General features: G+C 33.3%; 1 pseudogene; it reads left to right on the top strand.

Annotated features, from left to right (window-relative positions):
* Positions 1–870: 870 nt before the first annotated feature.
* Positions 871–3,493, top strand: LOC149141978 (uncharacterized; annotated as a pseudogene).
* The last annotated feature ends 12,058 nt before the right edge of the window (positions 3,494–15,551 follow it).

The raw sequence follows: 15,551 nt of genomic DNA, 5'->3' as shown, positions 1-15,551 counted from the left end.
CGCAGACATGGTTGCGAATGCAACTTTAGCAACCATGGCGTAGGAAAGCATGGCATAAAGGTTTATCAGGTTGCTTCTTTGGTGGTAAATCCCATAACAATTCAAGAATTTTTAAAAATAATATTTGAACATTTTAAATGTAATCCCTACATTAATTGCAAAGGAAACCCAGTATAATTGTTGAAGAAACAATGAAATTGTTGAAGCAATTGACCTGTGTTAATACTATGGAGAATTATGGACAGGATCTGGACACAATGGTTACCAAACAACGTAAGTTGTAACGATATTGTGTTTCTTACTCAAAATTTTGATGAATATAAGTGGAATTTGAAAAGTTAAAAATTTAATCATGTAAATTTTACTTTGCATATAATCTTTGTTCGAGGAGTAGATGCATTATTTTATCTAAAGAATTATCGATTCACCATAATTATAATATTTTTTTTACATAAAATGAATCATTGCAAACTGATAGTAATATTGCAAATAATGGGGTTATCAAGATCATCTACAAAATATATGTTACAGCAATTGAAGCACCTGGAAAATATCTACGAGCCATATGCATTCTATGAAGAAAGGTGAATTATGTGCAATGGAGATGAAATACAAATTTGTTGGTGTTGTATTGTTTTAAACATTTTGATTGGTAATCAAGAAGCATATATTAATAATTTTTTAAATATATTTGTGTAGATTCGATACAATTCTGAAAAATTGTTTCAAGAGCTCTCTAAAGATGAACAAAACAGTTTCAAATTTGATGTGAAGATGAACGAGACAGTTTCGGATTTGATGTTAAGATTATCAAGTGGAAAAATTACATCAGAAATATTCATATTCCCTGACTTGGTGAATATATCTTAAATGGGTGAATATGTATTAGTGGATCACAATGGTTGCAATGGCCATGAAGACATCAATTTTCACTTCACTGGGTTCACTATTTCTGGGAGAGTGATGGGGGCTATTGTAGCAGAAAGTTGTCCAAATATAAATGGAGGTCGTGCCAATGTGAAGGTTGAACTCATTTCCACGAGCAATGATCACATTAATGTTGTGTTTATGTCGCAGGGAGGCAGTTACACATTTACAAATATTGCTCCAAGGAAATATAGGGTGGTCTCTTCCCATCATGAATACATAAACTTGATCATCCTCGAGCAGTATACAAATATCAGGGCATATCAAATCCGACTACATTTTTTTCAAAAAGGAAAGGCCATGATATTTGTCTCTCTTTACCTTCGTTTGATACACATAATAAGTTTGGAGATTCCTTAAGGATGAGTGTCCAGAGGACACAGTAGCCCTCCATGAAATCAAATGTGAAGAAGTGGAAAGAGCGGGCTATGTGAGCCAATTGTTAAGCAGAGGAAGAAGATACAAGGTCATACCTAATGTCAATCCTAGATAGGATGGTGCTATACATGAGGTACAATGATTGAGGTTTATAGAGTATATTTTCTATAATATTCTCTTTTAAATACATGATTCTCATGTTCTCTTAACAATTGTCCAAAGAGGCTCTCGAGAGATGGAGTTGGGCTTTGGAAATCTCGTAGTAGATGACATCTTTTTTGTCCCAAGTTATGATATCGATGGCTTAGTTGTTTCTCAGGGTAACCCTATTTTAGGTGTTCATGTATACCTTTATTCAGATGATGTCCATGAGGTGAAGTGCCCTCAAAGAAGCTCCTTGGCAAAATCAAGCACTTTGTCATGCAATATCTGATGCAGATGGGAAATTTTCTTTTAATTTTATTCCATATGGAAAATAAAGGTTGTTCCCATTCTACAAGGGTGATAATGCAATATTTGATGTTTCACTTCCATATATCGAGGTTCTTGTTGAGCACAGTCATGTTAATATATCTCAGCCATTTCAGGTCACAGGTTTCTCAGTTGGAGGACATGTGGTGACTTCTGAAGGAGTTTGTTTTGAAGGTGTTAAGATATTAGTTGATGGACGAGAAAGAGCTATAATATATGTCCAAGGATATTACAAACTTGATCATGTAACATCAACATGCTACTCAATCAAGGCTGAGAAGGATCACTTTGAGTTTAGCAATTTGGATAATTTCATGGTTGTGCCAAACATGGCTTCAATCCCAAAGATAGAAGCAACACATTATAATATTTGTGGTTCCCTAAAATTAGTGACAAATGGCTATTATGGAAAGCGTCAAGTTGGCTTGAAACATGAGCCATACAATGTTAAGCCTCAACTAGAGAGGATTGGTGATATGGGAAAATTCTACTTTGAGGTTCAACCAGGTTAATATCGAATATCCCCACTGACCACAACAGCAGAACGTGATTCTAGTCTTCAATTTCCACCATCACATATTGATGTGATAGTAACTAGACCAATGTTTGGAATTGAATTTATAATGGCCCTTATTGATATTCGTGGATCAGTGATATGCAAGGAAGGATGTGACTTCTCGATTTCTATATCACTTACTTCTCTCACTGTTGAACTCTAGGTTCAGAGAAGCTTAACTCTTTAAGTTTAACAAATGAGAGCAGTGACTTCATATTTGAGAAAGTCCTACCTGGTGCATTGCGTCTTGATGTAAAACATGGACCTTTATCTGATTTGTTAGATTGGGATGATGACTAGTGTTGGGAGAGAAAGATTGTTGATGTCAATGTTGGTGTTTCTGATCATTCAGAGACAGTGTTTATCCAAAAAGGCTATTGGTTGCGTAATATTTTCTACTCATCTTGTGGCTTCTTACATCGTACAACCAAATAAACAACCCATGAATTTGTTGATTGAGAAAGCATCGTAGCAAATCTGCTTAGAAGCTTCTAGTGTGCACATGCTTCATTTCTTGAATTCGTGCATTTTCTTCGAGATGTCTTCATTAGAATTCAATGTATCGAACCATAAGGCTATATATTTGACTGATGAAAAATATCTACTGAGTGGTGAAATACATGTTGATTCAAATTCTTATCCCAAAGAAAATGAGTTGTCTCAAAGCATTACTGTAGACATATGGACAAAGGAGGGTGCATTTATAGATATGATCAATAATGTCAAACTTGTTTCAAGTGCTAATGGACCAAGCAACATTGCTGTATATCAGTACACTAACTGGGCCAATCTTGAAGATGAAATGGTCTTTGTTTTGAGAGATAAAAGGAATTCTAGTGAGAAAAATAGTTTTGAAAAGGTCTTGTTCTATCCAAGAAGTCGGCATGTTGTTGTTAAAACTAATGGGTGCCAACTTGCTATTCCTTCTTTTGTGGGGTGCCCACGAAAGTAAATTCAAGGTCAGTGTTGCAAGTAATCCCAAGTGTTAACATTAAAATAATTGCTCAAAATGACAATAGCAATGGTCTTCTGAAAAAGGGTGACTTGGTTCTTCAAACTTTGACAGGATCAGATGGTCTATTTTTGGGTGATCCTCTATATGATGATACTAAGTACTATGTTGAATATTCCAAGGGATATCATTTAAAAGCACTTGCATAGGACCCCTTTTGAAGCTTAGTTGTATGCTCATCCAATTTGATCAGATGCCCCACTCGACTATCCAAACCATAAAGAATATTTGATCGTCAGTATTCGACCTTCTGTGCACTCCCTGTGTTTGTGGTCCTCAATAGAGGAATCACTAAATTTGCGTCAAACAACCACTAGATATGGACAAAACCTCTTCAATCGCATTGCTTCAAACTACAACCATGTAAGTCTAGATTTTACTATTACTTTCAACGCTTTACAATGAAACTAGTGTAAATGCAGGTTGTATGTGGATAAAATATAAACCACTGTAAATGCAGGTTGTCTTGTATGTGTATGCAGGGGCATACATGATAAAATATTTGAGAGTGAATGAGATATTGTTTCAAGAGCTTTCATGCTCTATCTTGAGACTCAATATGAAATGTGGAAGTAATTTGACCATAATGGAAATGGACTCATATCCCAATAATGCATACAATTTATTTGTGGACATATTGATTGAGATGACAGGGACCTTGAAATCATTAAAGGAGTTGGTCATATGTGTTGTGCCTTTTCTTAAATAAATATGTGTCTTCTCAATTTGTTGTTCCAAAGGCTTCCTAATCTCCAATGTTTGTTAATGGGTGATACCTTTATCTTGGTAAAAATAGAATTTATGCATTTCTTTTACATGTGTAACGAACAACATGTTTCAATGTTTAAGAATGTTTTCATTTGCTACTTAGTTGTCAGGTATAGCATAAAAAAAAATTATACAAAGCATATATTGATGTAGCTTAGGTTGACTATTATGTTTTGGTTCATTATTATGTCCTGTTTGCAGATTCAGTATATCCAATAGATATGAAACAAAACCAAGTAACGACTTTGTTTCATATATATTCCTTAATGAAAATCTACACTACCTAAATTAAAAAAGTTAACATGCTATAAGATGTGAAAATACCATAAAATTCTTCCATGGTTTTTTTCCATGATGTTCATAATGAATATTTATGTCTTTTACCTCATAAATGAGTGCAGAGTTGGCTTATTCTAGTTTTGAAATGCAATGCAGGAACTTTCAAAATATCCCATACCTCGACGTCTCAGATCCCCACTCTCTCATCTCCGTATATACAGGTTGATGTAGACATAACTAAATTTCATGATAGGGAAATCAATGTATTAGGTTGCAATCTTCAAAGCACCCCTACTCTAGAGATGACAAAACTTCGTTTAATTGATGACTTGAATTATGACGATCCACGATATGTAAAGTTTTTGGAGGAAGTGATGTATTTGAATAGAGTTTCAAAGAAAGCAAGGATATTGGTATGAGAATCTTATTTTTAAATACATGCTTCAAAATCTTTAAATCGTTGACCAGTAAAAAGGCTTTCTGGCTTCATTTTCTTTTATTTTTTTCTTTACAGAAGGGTATGGCCAATGCAGGTTGTATGTGGATACGAGGATGAATTCTACTATGGATACGATGATGTGGACACTAGTGGAATGACCTACTTAGTCTTGGGAAACATTGAGTATGGAAGCGGATGGCAATCTCATGGAGTGGGTATGCGACATTTTGCCCCATTTTCATTTTTTATCATTCATTGTTTGCGCTGGTTCTAATAGTCAGTTTTAATTATTTATCTTTTTGTCATTTATATCATTAACATTCCATGTTTCCCAAGCAAGGTAACATTTTCGGTTGCTTTAGATGAGCAACCTATAGGATTAGGATGTTCCCAATGAGTTTTCAACATTTGTCCAATATGCCTTGTCGATTTTGGATTGTCATTGCGGGTTATCACTTTAGCTGTTATCCGATTTGACATTTGATTGACAACGAAATTCCATGCTTTTGTAAATTATTTGTATGCTAATTTTTAAAAGTATTTAAGAAATTTGTCTTCAGTAGCCACACTTCAAACAATGGATTTCACACTACTAGGTTTAAGGTTTGGGTTATGTATTTGGTTAAAATTTCCCAAGATTTATATCATATCTCAAGTGTCAAGTTTAGGTTATTTATTTTGTCAAAATTTCTCAAGATTTGCATCATATCTCAGCCTTTTGAAATTCATGCATTCATGCTATTCGAATGTAACACATCACGACAAGGATGAGCCCTATTAAGCTCACCAACTCTGTTACTATGCTTCATGGATCATAATTCAAATGGACTTTGAATTTGGTTCTTTTCCTTGGCTAAACAATATTAAGCAAAATCCTCTCATTCAAAATCAACCCCAAGTCATACTCAAAATTTTGACATGTGAATAACATTGGCTTGGCAGAAAGTTTGACACCCAAGTCCTTGCAAGTCAAACAAGACTGTCCATTTTTTTTTAAATTGATCATATCCTTAAATTGTTAGCCCTTGGACTCCTTCATTAAAGAAAAGATCATTCTATGCTCTTGATAATTGGTCTATCAAAACGTGGATGGGACAAAATATGAGTTAAGGAGTAGAGAAAGAAATTTTCCTTGACATTGCCTAGAATATTTTGAACTTTTGGGGGCACATCATGTGACACTACCATCACCACACCAACATTTTTTGGTAAATTTCCACTACAAGAGGCATCCATTGATTCACATTCCTCAACCTGTGACCGTAAAGATGATTCTTCCTAAACATTTTTCCTAGATGATGATAATGATATATGGTCCTTATCATCATAAAGTATGGATTTTCTTTCCTCACCTGTGCTCCACTTTCCCCCTCCCAATTGTATATAAGCATCAGTTTCTCTTGCATTCTTCCCTCCGATTGCAAAGTTATACCCATACCTGAAATCCTTGTCTTGATCTTGGTTCTTATGATTCTCTTCTTCTTCTAAGCTAAGCAATCGGAAAAACATTACCTCCCTACCACCACAAATAGATAAACCATTTTTCCTACACTATCTTTCAAGCTCCACAAGAGGAATACTAAAAAATTCTCGAGTTGTTTCTCCATCTCCAATCACCATCGCAACATATTGATTTGGACCAGATCCATCTGTTATGTCTGTAAGATTAGATTCAGAACTATCAAGGTCCTTCAATGGTGGGGCATCTCCACATATTGAATGAAAGGGAGGGACACCTAAATTTCCAAACCGAAGAAAGGTAGCTCTCTGTCCATTCACATAAGCATATGAAAGGAGAAACTAGTCTGACCAAACTTGGAGAAATTTCATCACTCTCTCCTGCAAGGATGCCATAATATAAATGTAAAAAAATTCACAAAAAGATCCACACAGTCATTACACTAATTATGATAATAGTAAAATTTACGAGTAAAAATTATCGGCTGCCTTGCTAACTGATGGCCAATAGGGGGCTTGATCTTAATACATGATCTATTTTCATAATTACTGTCCTCAACATGTTCTATTATTTAGAGTGATATTTCGTGAATTGGCAGGCATGTTTTTCCACATTTCTATTTTTATATCCCACACAATTGGAATCCTGCTACATTTGGCCTCCTCTACTTCCCTAGGCTACATGTGTTAAAGAGGGTAAAAAACACTAATGATATGCTCTTTTGCCATAAGTTCTTCTCATTTTTTGGATGAATTCTGTGGAAATTTTATTCATGCCAATTATGTGGAAGGAAATAATGTTCCATTATTCTTTTTTATCATCTCTTGCTTATGAGTTAGCATGCTTCTATTGTACTAGTTCATTATGACTATGTCGTATAAAGATCAAATTGAGTGGGTTTTACATTTGATTTCCACTATAGTCAACAACTGAATATATAAGTTTTCTGTTAGGTTGGATGATGGGACAACACACTTTGATTTCCACTAGTTCTCTCTTTTAATATACTATCACAAGTGCACAAATACAAACTCACTTTTCTTTTCACCTTGATAAGAAAATGATGACAACTTTGTATTATGTAGTGACAAGGATAACTATGTATTGGAGCTATACCTTGAGCCCTTCAATTCATCCTTTCCATACCCTACATGGCCATCTCCTATTGGTAACGGAATTCAATTTCTAAACCAACATTTGTCTTCAATATTATTTCATGATAAAGAAAGAACAAAACCATTGTTGGATTTCCTCCAAGCACACAAATACCAAAGCCATGTCATTTTTCTTTCCTTGGTTAATATATTGCATCATTGTGTTTGATAGTTACTTTATTATTATTCTATGTCAATAAATCTCTATCAAATAGCAGAGAAGGATGACCCGGTTGTTTTAGAGATATATAATATGAATTAATTAAAAATTCACAGGGTTATTTCGATTCTCATCTTTCTATTTCACTTCTTTAGACAAAACTATATATTCAAATACCAACTCAATTCAAACCAAACTAAAATAGAGAATCCTAGTTATGAAGTTGTTTCTCTCTCCATACCTTATAATGACATCATTTTTTTGAATTATACTTGAATTTCACTGATAATAACCTGGATTTATATATTTCTTTTAGCACCAAATTGAAACCATGGTAAAAATACGAATATCTCGTTAAATATGACCTAAATATGATTCAAAGAATATCACCTTTAGTCTAAGCACATGGTAGAGTAATTTCTGAGGTGTGAAGTTTTAGTAGAGGTGTTGTTTGTTTATCTTTTTTGGTTAGAAAATAGTTTTCTCACGCTTTTATGTGACTTTCAATTTATCATATCTAGCATGTTGAGAAATGGGAAAGAATAACGTGTGACATTTATCTTGCAAAAATTGATGTTGAATGAAAGGATATATAGTTTAACCAAGCTACAATCCGCTTTGGTAAAGGTAGAGGGACATCTTAAAAAGTTACCTAAGAATACACCATATACATAGTTTGAACATAAGTAATATATGGCTTTTTTGTTTGCAGATATGTTCTTTTTTCTATCCAAGATATCACAGCAAGACAAATATTGATATTGTAGAAATTGTTAGAGGACCTCATTGAGGTCAATTTTTCTGATGTTCTACTTGATTGATACATTCTCATGACAGGAAGGCTTTAAATACGAATTAATATGTTACCAAAATAAATTATATTCAAAGTTTATACATATAAAAGATAAAAACAAATGTCAATTCCTTCATTTGATTGTTACTTGACTCTAGTGTGGGTAGGTTACATGAAATGTGATTGGAAAAAGGATGGGGAGACAATATAGAGATCATGTCTTGGATATGATTCATTTGTTGTTGGAGATCCTTTAGGCATTTTAGCCATCGACTTGGAAATGTTTCTAGTAAGTATTCCTATGGTTTTTAATGTTGTGATTCTTTCACCTCATGGTTATTTTGGGCAAGCAAATGTTTTAGGAATGCGTGATAAGATATCGATGGACAGGTAAACATTTTTTCTATAATTGCAATGTCCATTCCATGATATCCTCATTTTATTGTTTGTTTTTATTTTGAACGTTTATTTCGATTTTGCTTTGTATTTTAACTTTGAAATTGAAAGTACTTGGTATCATGTCTATTTAAACAACAACCAAAGCTTGAATATAAAATTAATATTACACAATATTGATTGAAATCCTTTTAACTATTTTGTATTGAAAGATTTTCATGACTATTAGAAAATTTTACTTTCATGGTTTTATTTGAGAACATGTTGTTTATATACTTTACCAAGTTCATGCATTAGACAACAAATTGTTGTTGCAAATAAAATGACAAGGATTAGACATCACACCTCAGATTATTTGTTTTAACAAGTTATTTACAGCTTGAGCTTTTTAGCATGTAACTTAGTTGGCATGATTGTGCTTAAGCTTTCCCTGAAGGTTGAATACTAAGTTACTAAGGTGTTATTTTCTATGGTGACTTTAATTTATTTATACAAGTCATCTGGCCACATAGTGGCCACTATCGCTCAACTGAAGAAAACTTGTTCGAGTTTCTTGCTTTTATGGGGAAGAATGGCTTTAACATTTCTGATGTTGAGGTATATGCAATATAAATCCTTTATAGTCTACTTTCATTTATATTATAATGTTCATCACCTTTCATGTCTTACAGTTTTCATTCTAGGTTCTTTTGTTTTCAGAAAAGGAACTCAGTATTGATGGTAAGCAGCAAGATTTGAAGAAAAAGGAGAACACTAACACTGGAGCGACAAATGAAAAAAGAGAGAGAAGAGAACCGGTCTAGTGGTACCCTTAAAGCCAATGTATCGCATAAGACACACATATAGAAATTGATGCTCAAGTCTTCATAGTTGGTGAATTCACCTGCAATGACTTGACATCACAATGATAATGTTTTATAGTGATGAATCAACATTTCATGTGTAAATTGTAGTCCAACCAATGTTAAGTTGGAAAATCATATTGTAATACTCGACATTTCATATAATATAATTTCTATGGTTGAAATTATTTATAGTTGCACTTGATATTGTTTAGTAATTTAACTAACATGTGCAATTTTGAATTTTCGTATTAGATGAACCAACATATGTAATTGAACTAACATATGTAACATATGATGTTTTTTTTTTTTAGTCGCAAAATCATACAAATTAAATAATGAACACATAAAATCAATATAAAACTACTAAATTAGTAGTTTATATTGATTAATGACGAACACAAATAAAATGAATATACGACTAAATTAATCGTTTATAATGATTATTAATGAAAATAAATGAAATGAAAAACTACTACTAACTTAGTCGTTTATATAATGAATATGAAACTACCAAAAAAAATATAAATAACTACAGCAAATGATTAATTTTTCATTACAAATGACAACTAAATTTTGCATATATACGACTATTAGTAGCTAATCTATAGTATCTTATAACATGACAAAAATTTAGTCATATTTATTTGGTCATTAATTGGTTTCAAATGATGACTAAAATTTGCATATATATGACTATTAGTAGCTAATTTATAGTATCTTATAACACGACCAACATTTTGGTTATATTTCTTTGGTCATTAATTGGTTTTCTCGGATGATCATATAGTAATATATTTTGTTGTATATTTGGTCATTAATTGTAGTAATTAATGACTAAATCATTAACTAAATTAATGACCAAATCTATGACTAAATATACTGCTAGATGATAAAATTGGCACAATCAATTAATGACTAAGCTAAAAACGACTAAAAGTTGGTCGCGTTATAAGATACTGTAAATTAGCTACTACTGGTCACCGACTGAAAATTAGTCATTTATATGCAAATTTTAGTCGTTGTTTTAGTAACTAATTAGCCATTTTGTACTAGTGTGTAAATCAATTAACTTCAATTATTTTGAAGAGAGAATAAAATCACCCAGGGTTTGACTATCCATGCACATAAATTAGAGAGGTATAGAAAGATACCAAATTTTACATTCAACCCTTCAATAATTCAGAAATCTACATAAACACACATACAGGCTTTTCTTGACAAACTCTGCCAAATTTTGATTTATAATCACAGAAGAACTTACACAATTCACAGGCCTGATATGCAATCAAATGACCTTCATCATATCCTTCTTACACACACCTCTACTCACTAACCTCTAGCTCCCCTCTAACCTCTAGCTTTCTCTTACCTTTAATTATTCAAAAGATCACAATTTATACATATACGGATTCATGAACCAATTTAGTTCAGATCCAGCAATCTCTCACTTTCTCATAAAGTATCTCTTCAGCTCCACTCTTTTCTCAAAAAAATCCTAAATGAAGCTTTTAAATCCCTCAAATCCTCACTCTTCCTAGGATTACTCAATTGTCTCTAAGATTTCTACATTCACGACATATTCTCCATAAATAAATTTACAATTAAAATTTCCTCAAACTCAACTAAACTTAGGAAAATAAATAAAATGATTAAGGGAACCCACTCCCTTTAGTAAATGTGAAATAAGACTCATGGGTCTTATAAGCTTTGACGAATGCTCCTGCATCAGACTCCCTGAGTTGAAATAATTCATGGACTCTTGTTCATGAGTCACCCAACTTCTCATGTTGCAAACTTCATCAGATTTCATCTTCCAACTAGCTGTGTGACCACTTTCAATTGCAGGTGCATTTACTGCTTTCTTTCTTTCTCCTAGATGCCAAAACTTACTTTGTATCTTGCCATCTCTTTCATCATGTTGCTACTCCATTTTTCTGCCACTGTTGCTTTAGTCCTTCCAGGTTTCCAAATCTTATGTTGTTGATGTCCTCTCTCTTTGTTGATGCAAATTTCTTTTGTTGATTTCCCTTCTTTGTTGGTTCTCTCCTTGACTGACTTCTTCATCCACAATTTCTCAATTTTCTCTTTACACTTTGCAACCTTTCTGAAACACGTGGACTTTAGTTGACTCCACTGTCAACCAACTTTTGTTCATTCTCTTTTGCCATAGAAATTATGAAATTTATGTCCAATTTTACTTCACCTCTTTCATTTACAACCTGTTGGTTGCACTTTACATCTTCCCCTTCATTACTATGAAAGACAATCATTTCATCTATATCATCAAGTTCACTTAATAACTTTTCCAACAAATTAAATCTTCCTTCATATTCAGTAAGCATGCCATTTACATATGGCTCCTCTTTCCTGTATAAAACAGAATTTCCATCACAATTGTTAGATTTAAAATTACTATGCTTTCCCTTCTCCACGGATAATTTTGTCATCAAATCTTTATGCTAATTTTCTACAAAATTTATGAAACTGTCAGCAAATTTTATTTCAACACTTTCCTCTGCATTACACAATGTTCCTTGTTCTAATACAAGACTATCATTCAACAATTCAATAGTTAGAATTTCTTGGAGCATATCATTATGAAGTATCCTTTCATCTTTTGTACTTATACCATTGCAACAAAATGATGTTATTTCATCTTCATATATAACAAAAACAAAACTATGTTTTTCTAAAGCTTCTTCATGTTTTATAGACTCATCAATTTCAAAATCACATATTTTCTAAACTTCTGTATCTGTCAACATCATTATATATTCTGTTATCACCAAAATAGGACCCTGATAGGCTGCTGATCAGACTATCTCAGTGTAACTATTTCAAACCAATCTTTTAGCTAAGGCTTAGCCTCCTCAGCCTGAGAGGGCTCTCTCAAAGGGTTAATGATTTACATTAAAGATATGAATAGATGGCTAACTCTATGGTTTGTAATTGTATATGTTTATAGGTTGAAAGATGAAGGTTGGCTACCATTGGGCTATGGAGTCAAAGTATGTTTCAGTACCACATCAAGATCAGCTTAACATGAAGTCAGGGCATATAGAGTTTTTATGCATCAACAAAACAAAGATACAATGCAAGGAAACACAGTTTATAAATACATGAAGGAAGTTACAGCATGATTGATGAGTTCTAAGTAACATGTATTCATACCACTGCAAGTAAGTGAAAGAGGAAAGCCATGAGACAATATGACATTAAAAACTCTCTTTGAATCCTAAATAGTGAAGCCAAAGCATTCTACCTAGCATGGAAGTCAAGGCATTATAGAGTTCAAGTGCAGAAATGAAAATACAAAACAGTGAAGGAACTCAGAGCATCATTGATGAGTTCTGAGTATCATAACTAAACACCACTGCAATGTAAGTATTGGAAGATGCCATCATAACAAGAACATACAAGAACTCTTCATAAATCTTGAGTTGTCTAAGTAGAAATCTGCATTAGGTTAAAAATATACACAGTCTGCACATAGAGCAGCAACTGAGCCAAAAAGTCTCCAACCCTTTGCTAATTCGACATCTTGCTCTATATAAAGCATTTAAAATTAGGATTCCATCATCCCTCATCAAGAGAATTCGAATTTTCCATCAGTGACACCTATTCTAACCATAAAACAAACCATTAATTAGAACTAGCTGTTAACTAGGAGTGCTAGTGACCTAATACAACTAGGAGTGTAACTCCTTATCATGATTACAACAAAATTATCTAAGCATTTAAAGCATTATTTGACAAATTTAAACCTTAAGAAGTTGAATTTGATGAAGCCTCCCACGTGGTCATCTGACTGCTGAAGACAAACCCTATAAATTAGGGAACATGTTTCCTTGTTTTTAGGTTTAGGATACCTGAAAATGACACGTGGGACAGAAACTTTATCTCCTCATCTATGACACATTTTTCGAAACTGAAGGTGTTTTTTGTAGTCCATGATGTCTAGAACAAAAACCTTTCTTGGTTTTTAAAAATACTTCTCCAGTTGTCCCTAAACTATCCTTGAAAAACACGTGTCAAATAGGAAAAAGTCGTTCTCTGAATTTTGGGTTTCAAAGAAAGCTTATTATCTCCCAACTGAAAACACTTATGAAGAAAGTGAGATAGGTTATTTTATCTGGATAGTTGATGAAGAGAAACCTCCTTCGTAATTCTAAAATACCTTTTCATGTGACCAGGAAATGATCTTGAAAAAGACTGCTAAAACCAAAAGACCAAGCTTGACTTTCAGCAGTTTCCTAGTGCAAGTTCATAAATTCCTCCCACCTCAGAATGAATTTGAAGAAAATGAAAGAGGTTTTCTTAGTTCAGCATATTAGGAAGAAAAGCCTCTTTCAGTTTTCAAAATTAAGCTCTCAACTGCTCAGGAAACCTTCTGGAAGTTAACTAGGAAAAACAGTTTTTCTGTTGAAAGAGGCTGCTTCAGGGGTTTCGTAGTGTGCTACGAAAACTCCTAGTTCAGTGATTTCGTAGTGCAAAACTGGTTTTTTACATTGTCTACGCTACGAAAACACCTATACTGAGTTTTTCACTATGAAAACCTTGACACAAGTTTGACACATGGAATTTTAGGTGATGTGGGACCAGTGATGGGCAAGAACGGAGTGTTGACCCTATTTGACCATACCAACAAGACTCTTTTATAGATCTTAGACACGAAAACAACCATGGAAAGACTATACCAAGACTAACATGAATCCTTTGGCATCAAACTGATGTCAAAACACATGGTGAGGCTTTTAGGACATGGAATGAGGCTATGAAACTTTTTGGAAAAGAGAATGACACTTGTTGAGATGAGATGACTCAAAACCTATAAGACTATGACTAGAAACAAGGCAAACTTTCCAAAGCTTAGAAACAAAAATTTTAGGGTGATAACACATTCTTTCACATTTTCCATAATAATTATATCTTGATTCTCTACTGAAGATGCTTCATTCTGGTGACAAACTCTCATTTGCTTGTCTTCAGCTTCTTGAATTATTACAAATTCCCTGCCATTGCCATTATTCTCAAAGTTATTAAATACATGCTCAAAATACTTTTCTAATACAGCCATTTCTTCCAGTAATCTCACTTCTTCATCAACATGCATAAGCACATTGTCCAATTGTCATTCATTACCTGTCAAACCTGAAAACATATCAAATCTTCATGCTTCTCTAAACTATTCTGATAGTTCACTAAGTTATTAAGAAATTCTTCCTCAACATCTTCGATTTATTTTTCATCAAAGAATACTTCTTGGACTGTAGCTTCTTGACTATGCTTGGCAACTTCATCATAGGTTTGTAGAATACCTTTATGCTCTACACAATTCTCTCCATCACTCAGTTTATCCAAGTAAGACAATAATGTCTTTCTCCCTTCTATGATAAGACTTTGATCCTTTCCTTGACTTAAGTTTTTGAGTTGAGTTCTCTGTGTCAGCTTCTCTTCTCTTCACTTCACAAATCTGCAATGCATTTATTTCCTTTTCTCTGTCCATTTTCCATTGGGTTTCTATCCATGTTAATATTCCTTCAAACATGATCCAATAAGTTTTTAATAAGAGAAGACACAACCATTCACTTATACCTTTTAATTTTCTCCACCAATTGAAGTCTTGAAATTCTTTATGAATCTCCTTTTGTGTTTTTCTTGTCTCTGTCTCATTCACTTTTTTATGTATAGGCTCAAATTCATTAGGTATCATACTTGCAAATTTACATTCACACAAATAATTAATTCCAAAAATATGAGACTCCCTTGTCTGTGAAGATGCTACCAGTACCTTTCTCTTATGTTGATCTGTATAGATCATCTCTTCATCACTGTCTCCTTCCCCAAGGAGAGGTCCTTTCTCTGGTTCACAAATGGATTCTATTCTTTCATTCTCAACTATTCGAAGTATTAA

Source organism: Pinus tabuliformis, chromosome X, assembly GCF_031772625.1.
Source record: "Pinus tabuliformis cultivar Carrire ecotype Pingquan chromosome X, CPIR1, whole genome shotgun sequence".
NCBI classification, from domain to species: domain Eukaryota; kingdom Viridiplantae; phylum Streptophyta; class Pinopsida; order Pinales; family Pinaceae; genus Pinus; species Pinus tabuliformis.
Note: the sequence above shows the minus strand (reverse complement) of the source record. Positions and strands in the feature narration are given on the sequence as shown.